General features: G+C 42.6%; 2 long non-coding RNA genes across 3 annotated transcripts in view; both read left to right on the plus strand.

The window, feature by feature from the left end:
• Positions 1-3,319: 3,319 nt before the first annotated feature.
• Positions 3,320-10,312, plus strand: LOC110502456. Of its 2 annotated transcripts, XR_005039159.1 has the most exons (5): positions 3,320-4,325; positions 4,976-5,241; positions 5,543-5,648; positions 9,830-9,987; positions 10,175-10,312. It is a non-coding gene; the product is annotated as an uncharacterized LOC110502456 (long non-coding RNA). The 2 variants fall into 2 exon arrangements; XR_002470333.2 differs by having other exon boundaries at positions 3,328-5,241.
• Positions 10,313-11,768: 1,456 nt separating this feature from the next.
• Positions 11,769-14,793, plus strand: part of LOC118943856 — a 7,154-nt gene continuing 4,129 nt past the window's right edge. The window contains exons 1-2 of the long non-coding RNA XR_005039160.1: positions 11,769-12,358; positions 12,448-12,586. This is a non-coding gene — a long non-coding RNA (uncharacterized LOC118943856). The remainder of the gene's footprint in view (positions 12,359-12,447; positions 12,587-14,793) is intronic.

A 14,793-nucleotide genomic window follows, 5' to 3' on the forward strand; every position in this document is an offset into this window, starting at 1 on the left:
TGCCTACCATAGTGGTAAACCCACAGCTCCTCAGCGACTCACCTGCTAGCAGCGCCGTCTCATCGGTCACTCCACCTTCTCGGGAGCCCCACTTACCTCCTCCGGAACTCTTCAATGGAGAGCCGAGCACCTGTCGGGCGTTCCTAACTCAGTGTGCCCTCGTCTTCGAGCTTCAGCCCTCCTCCTTCCCCTCGGATCGCTCCAAGATAGCCTACCTCATCATGCTGATGTCCAGGAGGGCTCTCACCTGGGCTACTGCCGTGTGGGAACAACAGCTGGCTCTAGTATGGAGGGGTCATGGGAGAAGTGAGGAAGGTCTTTGATGCCCCATTCTCAGGGCGAGAGGCTTTGGCAGGACTCCCTCAGTGTAGCTGATTATGTGGTTGATTTCCGCACGTTGGCAGCGGAGAGTGCTTGGAATCAAGCGGCAGTGTTTCGGAGGTCAAGGACGAGCTTGCATTCTGGGAGTTACCTACAGAGCTCGATTCCCTCATCGCTTTGACCATCCGTATCGATTGGGTGATTACGGGAACGAAGGAGGGAGAGGACTTTAAGTTTCCAAGTCTGGGGCGGCAGGCTAGCCTAGTGGTTAGAGCATTGGACTAGTAACTGAAAGGTTGCAAGTTCAAATCCCTGAGCTGACAAGGTACAAATCTGTTGTTCAGGCAGTTAACCTACTGTTCCTATGCTGTCATTGAAAATAAGAATTTGTTCTTAGCTGACTTGCCAATTTAAATAAAGGAAAACATTTTTACAAATACATGACATTCAGTATAATACAATATGATAAAAAACAAGATATCGATTTATCAATAATGGTTGTTAATGTCGAAAAGGTTTCTGCCGGTCTTGCATGGCATTTTCTATTCAAAACTTTGGAAGCCTTCAAAATTCCAGCTGAAATATTACACTTAATAATAATATGATATAATAGGGAAAATGTACACATGATCTGAGGAAATTGCTTTAAAAAGGGGTACAAGACAGGGATTTCCTCTCTCCCCACCTCCTGTTTCCACTGGCAATTGAACCACTTGCAGAAATAATTAGACAGGACCCAAGTTGGATGGGCAGCGTCGCTGCAGAGCTATTTTTGAAGCCACTCCTGCGTTGTCTTGACTGTGTGCTTAGGGTCGTTGTCCTGTTGAAAGGTGAACCTTCTCCCCAGTCTGAGGTCCTGAGCGCTCTGGGGGAGGATTTCGTCAAGGATCTCTCTGTACTTTGTTCCGTTCATCTTTGTCTCGATCCTGACTTGTCTCCCAGTCCCTGTTTCTGAAAAACATCCTCACAGCATGATGTTGCCACCTCCATGCTTCATCGTAGGGATAGAGCCAGGTTTCCTCCAGACTTGACACTTGGTTTTCAGTCAAAGAGTTAGTTTCATCAGACCACAGAAATGTTTATCATGGTCTGAGTGTACTTTCGGTGCCTTTTTGGCATACTCCAAGTGGGCTGTCAAGGGCCGTGCACTGAGGAGTAGCTTCTGTCTGGCCATTATACCATAAAGGCCTTATTTGTGGAGTGCTGCATAGATGGTTGTCCTTCTGGAAGGTTCTCCCATCTCCACAGAGGAACTCTGGAGCTCTGTCAGAGTGACCATCGTGTACTTGATCACCTCCCTGACGAAAGCCATTCTCCCCCAATTGCTCAGTTTGGCCGGACGGACAGCTCGAGAAATGCAGCCATAGAGATAGAAGTTTAGAAGTGGATGGGCACATTAGACGTTCCCATCCAAGAAGGCTCAAGATCGTTGGTCACAGAAATTAAATGATGTCAAATGATGTTATATCTACAGTAGCTTTGATTGGACTGAATGATGTCAACATCATACAGTGGGACAAAAAAGTATTTAGTCAGACACCAATTGTGCAAGTTCTCCAACTTAAAAAGATGAGAGAGGCCTGTAATTTTCATCATATGTATACTTCAACTATGACAGACAAAATGAGAAAAAAAACAGAAAATCACATTGTAGGATTTTTAATGAATTTATTTGCAAATTATGGTGGAAAATAAGTATTTGGTCAATAACAAAAGTTTATCTCAATACTTTGTTATATACCCTTTGTTGGCAATGAGGTCAAACGTTTTCTCTAACTCTTCACAAGGTTTTCACACACTGTTGCTGGTATTTTGGCTCATTCCTCCATGCAGATCTCCTCTAGAGCAGTGATGTTTTGGGGCTGTTGCTGGGCAACACCGACTTTCAACTCCCTCCAAAGATTTTCTATGGGGTTGAGATCTGGAGACTGGCTAGGCCACTCCAGGACCTTGAAATGCTTCTTACGAAGCCACCCCTTCGTTGCCCGGGCGGTGTGTTTGGGATCATTGTCATGCTGAAAGACCCAGCCACGTTTCATCTTTAATGCCCTTGCTGATGGAAGAAGGTTTTCACTCAAAATCTTACGATACATGGCCCCATTCATTCTTTCCTTTACACGGATCAGTCATCCTGGTCCCTTTGCAGAAAAACAGCCCCAAAGCATGATGTTTCCACCCCCATGCTTCACAGTAGGTATGGTGTTCCTTGGATGCAACACAGCATTCTTTGTCCTCCAAACACGACGAGTTGAGTTTTTACCAAAAAGTTATATTTTGGTTTCATCTGACCATATGACATTCTCCCAATCTTCTTCTGGATCATCCACATGCTCTCTAGCAAACTTCAGACGGGTCTGGACATGTACTGGCTTAAGCAGGGGGACACGTCTGGCACTGCAGGATTTGAGTCCCTGGCGGCGTAGTGTGTTACTGATGGTAGGCTTTGTTACTTTGGTCCCAGCTTCTGCAGGTCATTCACTAGGTTCCCCCGTGTGGTTCTGGGATTTTTGCTCACCGTTCTTGTGATCATTTTGACCCCACGGGGTGAGATCTTGCGTGTTGCCCCAGATCGAGGGAGATTATCAGTGGTCTTGTATGTCTTCCATTTCCTAATAATTGCTCCCACAGTTGATTTCTTCAAACCAAGCTGCTTACCTATTGCAGATTCAGTCTTCCCAGCCTGGTGCAGATCTACAATTTTGTTTCTGTTGTCCTTTGACAGCTCTCTGGTCTTGGCCATAGTGGAGTTTGGAGTGTGACTGTTTGAGGTTGTGGACAGGTGTCTTTTATTCTGATAACAAGTTCAAACAGGTGCCATTAATACAGGTAACGAGTGGAGGACAGAGGAGCCTCTTAAAGAATAAGTTACAGGTCTGTGAGAGCCAGAAATCTTGCTTGTTTGTAGGTGACCAAATACTTATTTTCTGAAAAAAATAAGCTGAAAATTACAGGCCTCTCTCATCTTTTTAAGTGGGAGAACTTGCACCATTGGTGGCTGACTAAATCCTTTTTTGCCCCACTGTACTTTCAAAATCTTAGCTAGCAGTCATCATCATCATGAATCAAGTCTACAATCTACTGGTAAATCTTGTTTAATCCTTGTCATATGAAGACAAATAATGAAGAGAAAGTAGAGATAAAACTAATCGGTGCTCACCGGTCATTGGACATAAACATTACACAACAAGTTGAAATCGCAAATTCAACTATGATTGGTTTGGAAGGAATCAGTGGCTAACTGCAAGCATTGCAAAGCAATCACTAGCCTGCTACTCAGTGGAGTGGGTGTTTGGTCCCAATTCTGGGTTTAAGGGTCTCTTTTCAAAGCAATTTTGTTTTTGTTTGACGCACCAAGATTTACATGCTAACATCACCACTGTGCATAAGTGATTTCGCTGTAACTTGTAATGATTGAAAATTAAACATGTGTATGTTTCTTATTTAGGCCTACACAATGCTTCCTTGCAACACATGGTAGCATTTTAAAAGCAACATAAGCTACACATTGTTGTTCAGAGAAATGATAATTACAGTAATAATAACAATAATTATTATTGTTATTTCTGTTGGAAGTGGTTTTCTCGGATAACCTCTGAATAATATGCAAATTGCAAAGGACTTTTATTTTGATATGGTGAATACGGGATTTTTCTCGTGACGTCACTACTGTGGAGCGCCATAACCTACTTTCAAATATGCAGGGTGGTTTCGAGAACTGAACCGCGACTGACTATCTGGGCTGAAATTAATTTTAACAGTAGAACAGGTTCTTAGCAACAGTATAAACGCATACCATCTCATTGTGAATGCAATTGTATATCAACGTTGAGTACTGTCATTCTGTACACACATTCATATGAGTGTACACAGGTCAATTTATTTGCGCTGCATGAATGCGTTCCGTCGTGTCTGAGCAAGTCCAACTTCATTCGTTTTGGATCGGGAAGCATTGGCACTATGTGGAGTATTGATGTACACCAGTGGTCACCACCGGGTCTTGATGGGTGGGTATAATTTGTGGAACGTTCCAACAGGAATCTGTTCCAAAAACGTAAAGTACAAGGTTGCCAACAAACAACGCATACAAAGTAGCATGATCAATTTACCGAGCTAACTTAAGTTAGCTGCCGAATAGGCATCAACTCACCACGTAGCTTATTCTTAATGTGTGTCCATAGGCGACCAGAGTGTGGACAGATATTTTTAGGAATGAAAGTGGTGAGTGAAAAACGTAATGATATAGCCCAATAGCCGACCCTACCCGGTATCTTATTCTGCAGCTATACACCTTGTATGTGTTGTTTGTTGGCAACCTTGTTATTTACGTAGTTTTTGGAACAGATTCATGTTGGAACGTTCCACAAAGTATACCCACCCGTCGTGATGAGCTACAGGGGGTGAAGGCTTTTGTTCCTGCCCAACTCTAACACAACCTAATGTTTTGAATCAGGTGTTTTGGTGCTGACTGTACTTCAAGTATCCAGAATGTCCTTATTGTTATTAGACACTGGGCAAATCAGGACACCTCTATTTCAAGATTATTTAAATATCAATATGGGCATTCTCAGGAGTCCATGTGTAACACAAACCTTGAGTATAACCACTTTATATCGCTGTAACAGTGTCTCACCACTTCTCTCTCCGCCTCTGGCAGACATGTTGCCTGTGTTGGTCTATGGGGAGCGGAGCACAACCCTAAGGGGCGTGCAGAACTGTCGTCTGCATGGGTCTGGGCTGCAGTTAGGAGGGGCTGTGCTGAACTCCAGGGGCAGCGCCATGGACGCCGTGGTGGAGGGGTTACTCTGTTGGAGAATGACCACCACTACAACTCAGGTCAACACACACCCATGACTAGGGCGTGGAGTATTTTCTAGCCAGGTCACATGGCCAGAAAAAAACACCAGATAAGGGTCAGATAAGGTAATAGCTCCACTAATTAATCTATATACTTGTATTGACTTGGTGCATGGTTACATGGTAATAGATACACAATAATAACATATGGAATTACCAAATACGTATTCATTTACCTTACATTTTTTGGTAAATACCAGTAGAAACAGTACCATAAAATAAAGTGCTGCCAGATTTAACTGGCTATAGTTTCCATCCAATTGGCTACATAACTTCATGCAAATATTATAGCATACGGGTGATATTACATGATATACAGGTATGTTAATTACATTTGAATTGAAGTGTGTGTTTGTGTGTGGGGAAGATGGGCACGGTAGGGGCGGTGGATGCGGAAGGGAACATAGCCTGTGCCATCTTCACTGGCATGCTGAACAAGATGGAGGGCAGGCTGGGGGACACAGCCTGTATCGGTGAGTCATCTGATGTTTTGTCACGAGGTTAAACAGATTAAGAGATGTGTAGAGGAAGTAGGAGAGAGAAAGAGAGGAGTAGCGGGAGAAGAGATAAAGATGGAGGGAAAATAACTAGGGAGAGAGAGACCTGCAGCTTTAACAGTGATCCAGAAAGCGATGTAGTGGTTGGAGCTGAGTTACTTGGTGAACCCTGACCCCCTGGGACGTGGAGGAATGTGTGCTGGTGTGGAGCCACTCACTACCTGCTGGATTAATGTTTCACTATGGAGAATTTTACAGCCAGCAGTCTGAACAACACACACTGCTGCCTCACACTCCTAGACTGCTTCATAAAGGCACAGGCATACAGTACATACACAGCATACTCACACTCAAATGCAAAACACATGCACATACACACACAAACACAGAACGGGCTAAAACATCTATTACTTCAAATGCATTTAATTTAAAATGTGGTTAGTGGAGTCACATGTTGAGACATTTCTGTCAAGGAACATTCCTCATGTTAATTAGTGATGTTGGTAAATCAATACACTCAGGTCAACAACCAATGATCAGCTACCCAATTCACTAAAATATCCCCATTAACTGACATGGTCTTTAGAAATGAATCACTGTCAAAAGTTTCATAGATCACTAGTAAAAAATGTGTGGGCAAGCCAGAAACCACTATATACTGTATTGAATGCTGACTGTAGAGTTGGTAACTCACCACAGGTGGTCTGAACCAGGCAGATATACAGTGCCTTGCGAAAGTATTCGGCCCCCTTGAACTTTGCGACCTTTTGCCACATTTCAGGCTTCAAACATAAATATATAAAACTGTATTTTTTTGTGAAGAATCAACAACAAGTGGGACACAATCATGAAGTGGAACGACATTTATTGGATATTTCAAAAAATACAGTTTTATATCTTTATGTTTGAGGCCTGAAATGTGGCAAAAGGTCGCAAAGTTCAAGGGGGCAGAATACTTTCGCAAGGCACTGTAAATATATGGATGCAGATAGAAGAGTCATTTGTAATAGAAGTTTGTCCCCACAAGCCAACACATTCCATACACAACTGTGTGAGCTGAGTGAAGGCATACAAAGGGTAAATAGGCCAGTAAATATACAGATATGCATATAGGCCTTGATCACGACTCTTAAGTTCCATTACATTACACATACGTCATTGAACGAAGGAATCTTCTGTAAGGGGGAGTTTTGAGAAGAGCCCCGGCTCTCGGTCTGAACATTAACACAATTCGCTTGAGGTACGGTTTTGGAAGCATAAGGACCTTATCTTTCATATCAGCGAGAAATATACTGTATATATATATTTTTTAAATCAAAAGGTTAAATTGATACACACTTTTATAGGGTTAGTGTTCCCACAGCGGACATATCTCCTTGTTACAGCGCGTGTTTACGGAAGACGGAGGGACCACCTGTGCTAATGAGCTATCTAGGTTGCTCGGAACACCTGTCAGTAACAGAAGAAGGAAACATTTTGTCACTTTAAAATAATGTTGGCTGCAACTGTGATAAAGCAGGTTAAAACTGTGTACAGTGAGTGTATATTTAGCGTTTGAGAAAATTAATTTGGTGTGATATGTAGGTAAAGGGCTTTGTGTTTCTAGAACCGCACCTCAATTGTGAATCAATTCATGTTTAGATGGGAGTATTTGGCTGCCAGAGCCAGTCTACCACTGATAATAACATACAGTTGAAGTTGGAAGTTTACATACACTTAGGTTGGAGTCATTAAAACTCATTTTTCAACCACTCCACAAATTTCCTGTTATCAAACTATAGTTTTGGCAAGTTGGTTAGGACATCTACTTTGTGCATGACACAAATAATTTTTCCAACAATTATTTACAGACAGATTATTTCACTTATAATTCACTGTATCACAAATCCAGTGGGTCAGAAGTTTAAATACACCAAGTTGACTGTGCCTTTAAACAGCTTGGAAAATTCCATAAAATTATGTCATGGCTTTAGAAGCTTCTGATAGGCTAATTGACATAATTTGAGTCAATTGGATGTGTACCTGTGGATGTATTTCAAGGCCTACCTTCAAACTCAGTGCCTCTTTGCTTGACATCATGGATAAATCAAAAGAAATCAGCCAAGACCTCAGAAAAAAAATTGTAGACCTCCACAAGTCTGGTTCATCCTTGGGAGCAATTTCCAAATGCCTGACGGTACCATGTTCATCTGTATAAACAATAGTACGCAAGTATAAACACCATGGGACCACACAGTCATCATACCGCTCAGGAAGGCGACACGTTCTGTCTCCTAGAGATGAATGAACTTTGGTGCGAAAAGTGCAAATCAATCCCAGAATAACAGCAAAGGACCTTGTGAAGATGCTTGAGGAAACAGGTACAAAAGTATCTATATCCACAGTAAAACGAGTCCTATATCGACATAACCTGAAAGGCCGCCTAGCAAGGAAGTCACTGCTCTAAAACCGCCATAAAAAAGTCAGACAACAGTTTGCAACTGCACATGAGGACAAGATTTATTTTTGGAGAAATACCCTCTGGTCTGATGAAACGAAAATAGAACTGTTTGGCCATAATGACCAATGAACATCATCCTAACAGTGAAGCACGGGGTGGCAGCATCATGTTGTGGGGGTGCTTTGCTGAAGGAGGGACTGGTGCACTTCACAAAATAGATGGCATCATGAGGTAGGAAAATGTTGTGGATATATTGAGGCAACATCTCAAGACATCAGTCAGGAAGTTAAAGCTTCGTCGCAAATGGGTCTTCCAAATGGACAATGACCCCAAGCATACTTCCAAAGTTGTGGCAAAATGGCTTAAGGACAACAAAGTCAAGGTATTGGAGTGGCCATCAAAAAGCCCTGACCTCAATCCTATATAAAATGTGTGGGCAGAACTGAAAAAGTGTGTGTGAGCAACGAGGCCTACAAACCTGACTCAGTTACACCAGCTCTGTCAGGAGGATTGGGCCAAAATTTACCCAACTTATTGTGGAAAGCTTGTGGAAGGCTACCCAAAACGTTTAACCCAAGTTAAGCAATTTAAAGGCAATGCTACCAAATTATAATTAAGTGTATGTAAACTTCTGACCCACTGGGAATGTGATGAAAGAAATAAAAGCTGAAATAAATAATTCTCTCTACTATTATTCTGACATTTCACATTCTTAAAATAAGTGGTGATCCCAACTGACCTAAAACAGGGGATTTTTACCAGGATTAAATGTCAGGAATTGTAAAAAAAGAAAAAAAAAATGAGTTTAAATGTATTTGGCTAAGGTGTATGTAAACCTCTGACTTCAACTGTATAAGATCCTTGGACCTTAAGGACTAAAGGTAGGCTCCTTAAGAGTACATCTTGAGCTGTCTAGACATGCACATGTATAGGCTGACTGACTAATATCTGGACCAGGCAAAGATTACAATAGATGGACCACTGTCTGCAAATTGATGCAGGTTATTCTTAACCCAATAAAAATTCACTAAATCACTGATTTGGCACGTCATTGCACACGTTAGACTACAGATCACGAAATATATTGAGACAAATTACAGACAGTAGCCTACAAGTAGCAAAATAGAACTCAATTGATTGAACATGAGATGTATTTCACTATGATTTAATAAATAGGCCTATAACCTACCGCATGGCTGCCCAACCCTCTTCCTGGGGATCTACTGTCCTGTAGGTTTTCAGTCCAACCCTAATTTAACATATCTGATTCAGCTAGTTAAGGTCTTGTTGAGCAGCTAATTAGTAGAATCAGGTATGTTAAACTAAGGTTGGACTGAAAATCCACAGGACGGTACATCTCCAGGAAGAGGGTTGGACTGAAAACCCACAGGACGGTACATCTCCAGGAAGTGGGTTGGGCAGTCCTGGCTTACTGTTTATGTTTAAATGCGATCATCTTGGTTTTCATTTGAAGCATATTTTTATACATCACTTGCAAAGACATTCTCAATTTATCAGAGACGGATACATGATGTGATTCTATGTTTAGTGGACATCTTCGCCCAATACGGATGAAAATATCCTCAAATGAAAGCTGACAGTCTGCACTTGAACCTCAGTCATTGTATAATTTCAAATCCAAAGTGATGGAGTACAGCGCCAAAAACAACAACAATTGTGTCACTGTCTCAATACTTTTATCCTTTTTCTTTCGTAGAAGGACGTGTGTGTGTGTGTGTGTGTGCGTGCCAGGATGTGGGGGTTATTCTGATAACAAGGTGGGAGCAGTGTCCCCCACAGGATATGGAGAAGCCATCATGAAGGTCACACATCCAAACTCATGGCTAAACTCATCCTGTTCCACATGGTAACTAGGTAACTATCTCCCTCACACACAAACACACAGTGTCACACACAGACACACATATGATTTATGACAGAGTGATAAACTGAAGCCAGTAATGTTGCATTGGGCTAAACATCCATTCCTTCATTTGTCCATTTATACTTTCATCCATGCACGAATTTATCCATCGCTCTCCACGGTGTGTGTACCCTGCAGGAAACAGTGAGGAGGCAGCAGCAGACGAGGCCCCGGCCTATATGAAGGAGAGTGGTTGGTCTGGGTGAAGTGGTGCTGGACCCCCATGGTTGATGGTCCGGTCGCTCCAACAGCCTGCAGATGGCCTGTACACTGGAGAACACTTCACAAAGAATATAGACGACCCCCACTAAAACACACACACACACACACACACACAAAACACTATGGCTTGTAGTGGAGAATAATACATCATTATACAATAAAACAAAATAACAGAGTATAGATGACTGACACTAACACACACACATGGAAAGAGAGAGAGAGAGAGCGCGGGAGGAAGGCATGGAAAGAGCATAGACGAGCCTAGAAGACACACTCAGACACAAAAACAACTGATAGACTGCACTGAATTGACATTTTTCGGTCCCATAGACTCTTACCATAACTGTCTTTAGCAATCCGTATAATTGAAATGTTTTCTAATCCTCAAATCAATGCTCATATTTAGAGCCAGTATTTGGAAAGTGTTGATGGAATGTAAACATAGGAATTCAGGAATAAAGCTTGTTTTTAAAACAAACATAGGCTATAATTTCAATGTCTCATTTGGAGTCCTTAAAAGTCATGCTGGTTCATGGCATGCATAAATACTAGCAGATTTACGGACAAAGTTACGTATGGATTCTCCCTTTCACCTTGCACGTGTTGTGGCCGACTGGCAAAGGTCATGTACAGCTCGGATTACGCCACTAGATGGCGCAGAATATAAAGCTTGTCACTAAAAAGCAATTTGCTTTAGTTGGTTTCAATTGTATCTCATCTCAATAGTCTCAATAGTCTCTAAAATGTAAGGGTTTGGAAACTATTCATTGCAATAGTCGGAAGTGGTGTCCCCTTCCAGTCTCCGTTCCTTCCCCTGCACTGATGTTAAAAAAATAAATAATAATCCTGCCTGCTCAAATTAGTATTGGTGATGGAAAGGAGATCAATTATACCATTTATACCATCCCCAAAATGGGTTAGATTTGATTGAGACAGGACATGTGTGGTATAGAGGGATCTGAAGGTGCTTTGGGTGTCACTGCCACTCACTCTGAGACAACCCCCATCTCACATTACTGCTATGAGTACAAACACAGAACCTCTCCTCTGACAGTCAAACCTGCTCTGCTACCCTGCTGGTCTCTCCTGGCAAGGTTGGTTTGTGTCCTAAACATTGTTTTGGAAAAATGGGGGAGATGCATGGGCAACTTACAGTTCTATTCGTCAGTTCTCTCTGTGTGTGCGCCTGCATGCGTGTGTGAAAGTGACCCAGGGCATCAGAGACATAAAAAGGTTATGTCCTGTTCTCCTATTAATCTATAGTATTTGACCCCAAATTACAGACAGTTTATTATGAGGCTACTACTCTAATTTCTTCAGTAGGGCAGTGGGCACATTGGTCATTTAATTTCACAGATTCCATAGGCCAGGTGAAAACTATAGAGGAACACATTGCAGAGGGATGTGTGTGTGTGCGTTTAAGGGAAATTGTCAACTCACCACTAATTCAATGTTGCCTACAGTAAAAGATAACGGATGGAGGTGCTATTCTCGAGCCTTGGAACACCGACGGACAGTTGGAGGTCATGGATGGCAACGGAAGGACGCCCGCAAGGTTACGTTGGCGAACAGGCTATTATTTCCCCTTCGATGCGCACAGTCCGCTCTGCCATTGGTCAGCTCTGCCAGAAAGGGGAGGGACTCGAGTCCAAGAATCTTAATAGAAAAACTCCAGACTGACAGGACGAAAGAAAGGGTGACAGTTCGAAAAAGACGGAGGACAAGGACGCTTTTACCCGGAACCTGTCCCCTCAGAATATTTTGAAATGTTGCAGTTCTGTACATCCACACTTTACAGCCAGATAAGTGTGCTTTTCTGGATAATTTTCTGGTGTTATTGTGAACTTTATCTGAAGACAACTCAATTGCCTCGACCGGGAATGTTGTGTCCAGGTAGGCATTGTCAGAGACACAACGGAGACTGATTTTAACGCAGCATGATACCAGCGGTTGTACATTCTTGCAAACACTACAGTACAGCCTACTATCAAGACATATCGGGCTGCCTGTACGGCGAAAGTTGAGAGTTTATTCGTCCCGGACCGGCATAACTTGCCGAACGCTGTTAACTTTTTTCATTTTCGTTGATGAGGTGAAGCGGTAAGTAGCCTAGAGTATGTCCAAAGAAAACGATGATAGTTTTTGGAAGAGCCTCAACCTCACCTATTCCACCTCCTCTGTTTCCTCAGGGATAAAAAATATATACATGGTGCATGTCGGCAGTTCCACTGGGATGCGTCAATTGCATCCCCAAGCAGTTCAATGGCGCTGTAAGGCTCGGAGAAATGCCAGCCATTCATGGCGGGAAGAAAGCGCTTCTATTTCACGGTGCAGACAAGACTATTATTGAATCTTTAGAAACAAAGGAAATCATGCTTAGAAACATTTTATAAATACGAATTGATTGTTGAAAACAAAACAAAAAAATCACAATTTATACAGGGATAAATAGCCTAGTGTTCTAGTTAGGCTTATAGCTGACTTTTTATATATTGTTTATTATACCCCCAAGTTATAGATATGGCTCTGGTACTCTTTATTTTACATCTACCTCCAATGTGTCTATATAACACCCTCCTGAAAACACTGACATACATCACAAAGGCATGACATGTTTTTCACCTCTAAATAGTCATAGTTAAACTGTAAGGGTTAGTGGTTTTCTGTAAGGTATTGTAAAGGGAAGCTCTTTGTGTGTGAGAACCTGTTTTGTGTGTTGATCTAAACCCGCCTTCTGTTTGAGGAGGGGTCTCCGGCTCCACTCTTTCCCATGGAGATGATAGGAGCACTTCCTGTCTCTCAGAACAGGCCAGGGCATGGAGTTTATACTGGGCCGGGAGTGTGAGTTAGACATTCTTCTTTCACTGTGGAGACACACACACTCACAAACATGAATGCAAGAGCACAAATGCATATAAGCATATACACATAAACTCTCTGTCTCTCTCTCTCTCTCGCTCTCTCTCTCTCACACACACACAGTCTTAAATAACTAACCTTTTGGGGACACAATTTAGTCCCATTAACAATCCTATTTTCCCATACCCTAACCTTAACTCCAAAACCTAACCTTAGTCCTAACCCTAAAACTAACTCTAACCCTAAAACTTTCTAACCTTAACTCTAAACCCCCTAGAAATAGCATTTGACCTTGTGGGGACTAACAAAATGGTCCAATTTTTGTTAGTTTACTATTCTTGTTAGGACCTCTGGACCCCACAAAATATAGTTAAACACATCCACATGCACACGCACTCTTTCACCCATTAAGTTTAGACACCCCACCATGACTGACTGTTAAATTGTTCTCTCTCAAGCTTAGTATTATGTAGGAAATTGTTCTGCTCCACTTGCGTTGGGATCACGGGTGTCAGGACGTTAACCCCTGGCAGACCTTTGAGAGTTAGCCGTGTTAATCAGTGTTCCAGTGTCATGGCTCACCTGTCCTGTTAGCGTTCACGATCGTGCTCGGGAATACCAGCGTTTCGATGAAGTCCCGGCAGAGCCCTGTCCCAAGGTCATCTGACTGCCACCCTGGGGCGTCTCAGAGTTTCTCGGAAAAAGCTTGAGAGAGAAAAGATGACAGGGGGGTTAAGGGGGCAGGGTCTGTGCTATCAGATAGGGTATTGAAACATGTGTCCGAACCAAAGGACTGAGCTAAACACACACATCCCAGGCAGTGTGACAACCACAAGCCTTCATAAGGCTTCAGGAGATTGAAGGTCATAAATCAAATCCCATTTTATTTGTCACATGCTTTGTAAACAGCAGGAGTGGACTAACAGTGAAATGCTTACTTACAGGCCCTTCCCAACAATGCAGAGAAAAAAAATAGATAATAATAACACAATTAATAACTGAGTCGATGTGTATGGGTACGAGGTAATTGAGGTCGAGGTGTACATATAGGTCGGGATAAAGTGACTAGGCAACAGGATAGGAATTAGACAGTAGCAGCAGTGTATGTAAGGAGTCAAAAGAGCAAAAAGAGTCATATAGGAGCAGTGTTGAGGTTACTGCAGAGCGGCTATGAGCATGGTTGAGAGTTGTTTATGTTAAAGCAAAAGATGGTGGCCACTGGCCAGAACAATAATCTGCAATGCTAGGTGGTTTGGAGGTTATAAGCCTGGATGTCACAAGTCTGCATAGGCAAAGAGCATGGCTTTTATAATCATGCATAGCTGGGGGCTGTTGAGGTTATTATGTCTAGGTCTTCATGCGTCACAGTGCTAGAGGTGTCACTGCATTCCCTGGTTCGATTCCAGGCTGTATCACAACCGGCTGTGATTGGGAGTCCCATAGCGCAGTGCACAATTGGCCCAGCGTCCTCTGGGTTAGGTTAGGCTGTCATTGTAAATAAGAATTTGTTCTTAACTGACTTGCCTAGTTAAATGTGATAGTCTGTTTGTTGGCCCCCTTTCTCCTCTTGTGAGGTCTGCTACGCTGCAGTGTGTGTGTGTGTGTCTGCCAACAGGCAGGCAAGAGAAATGTGGCTCAGGCGTGATTTTAGGTGGAATGCTTTGATGATTGAGGCC

Source organism: Oncorhynchus mykiss, chromosome 23 (genome assembly GCF_013265735.2).
Source record: "Oncorhynchus mykiss isolate Arlee chromosome 23, USDA_OmykA_1.1, whole genome shotgun sequence".
Classification (NCBI taxonomy): domain Eukaryota; kingdom Metazoa; phylum Chordata; class Actinopteri; order Salmoniformes; family Salmonidae; genus Oncorhynchus; species Oncorhynchus mykiss.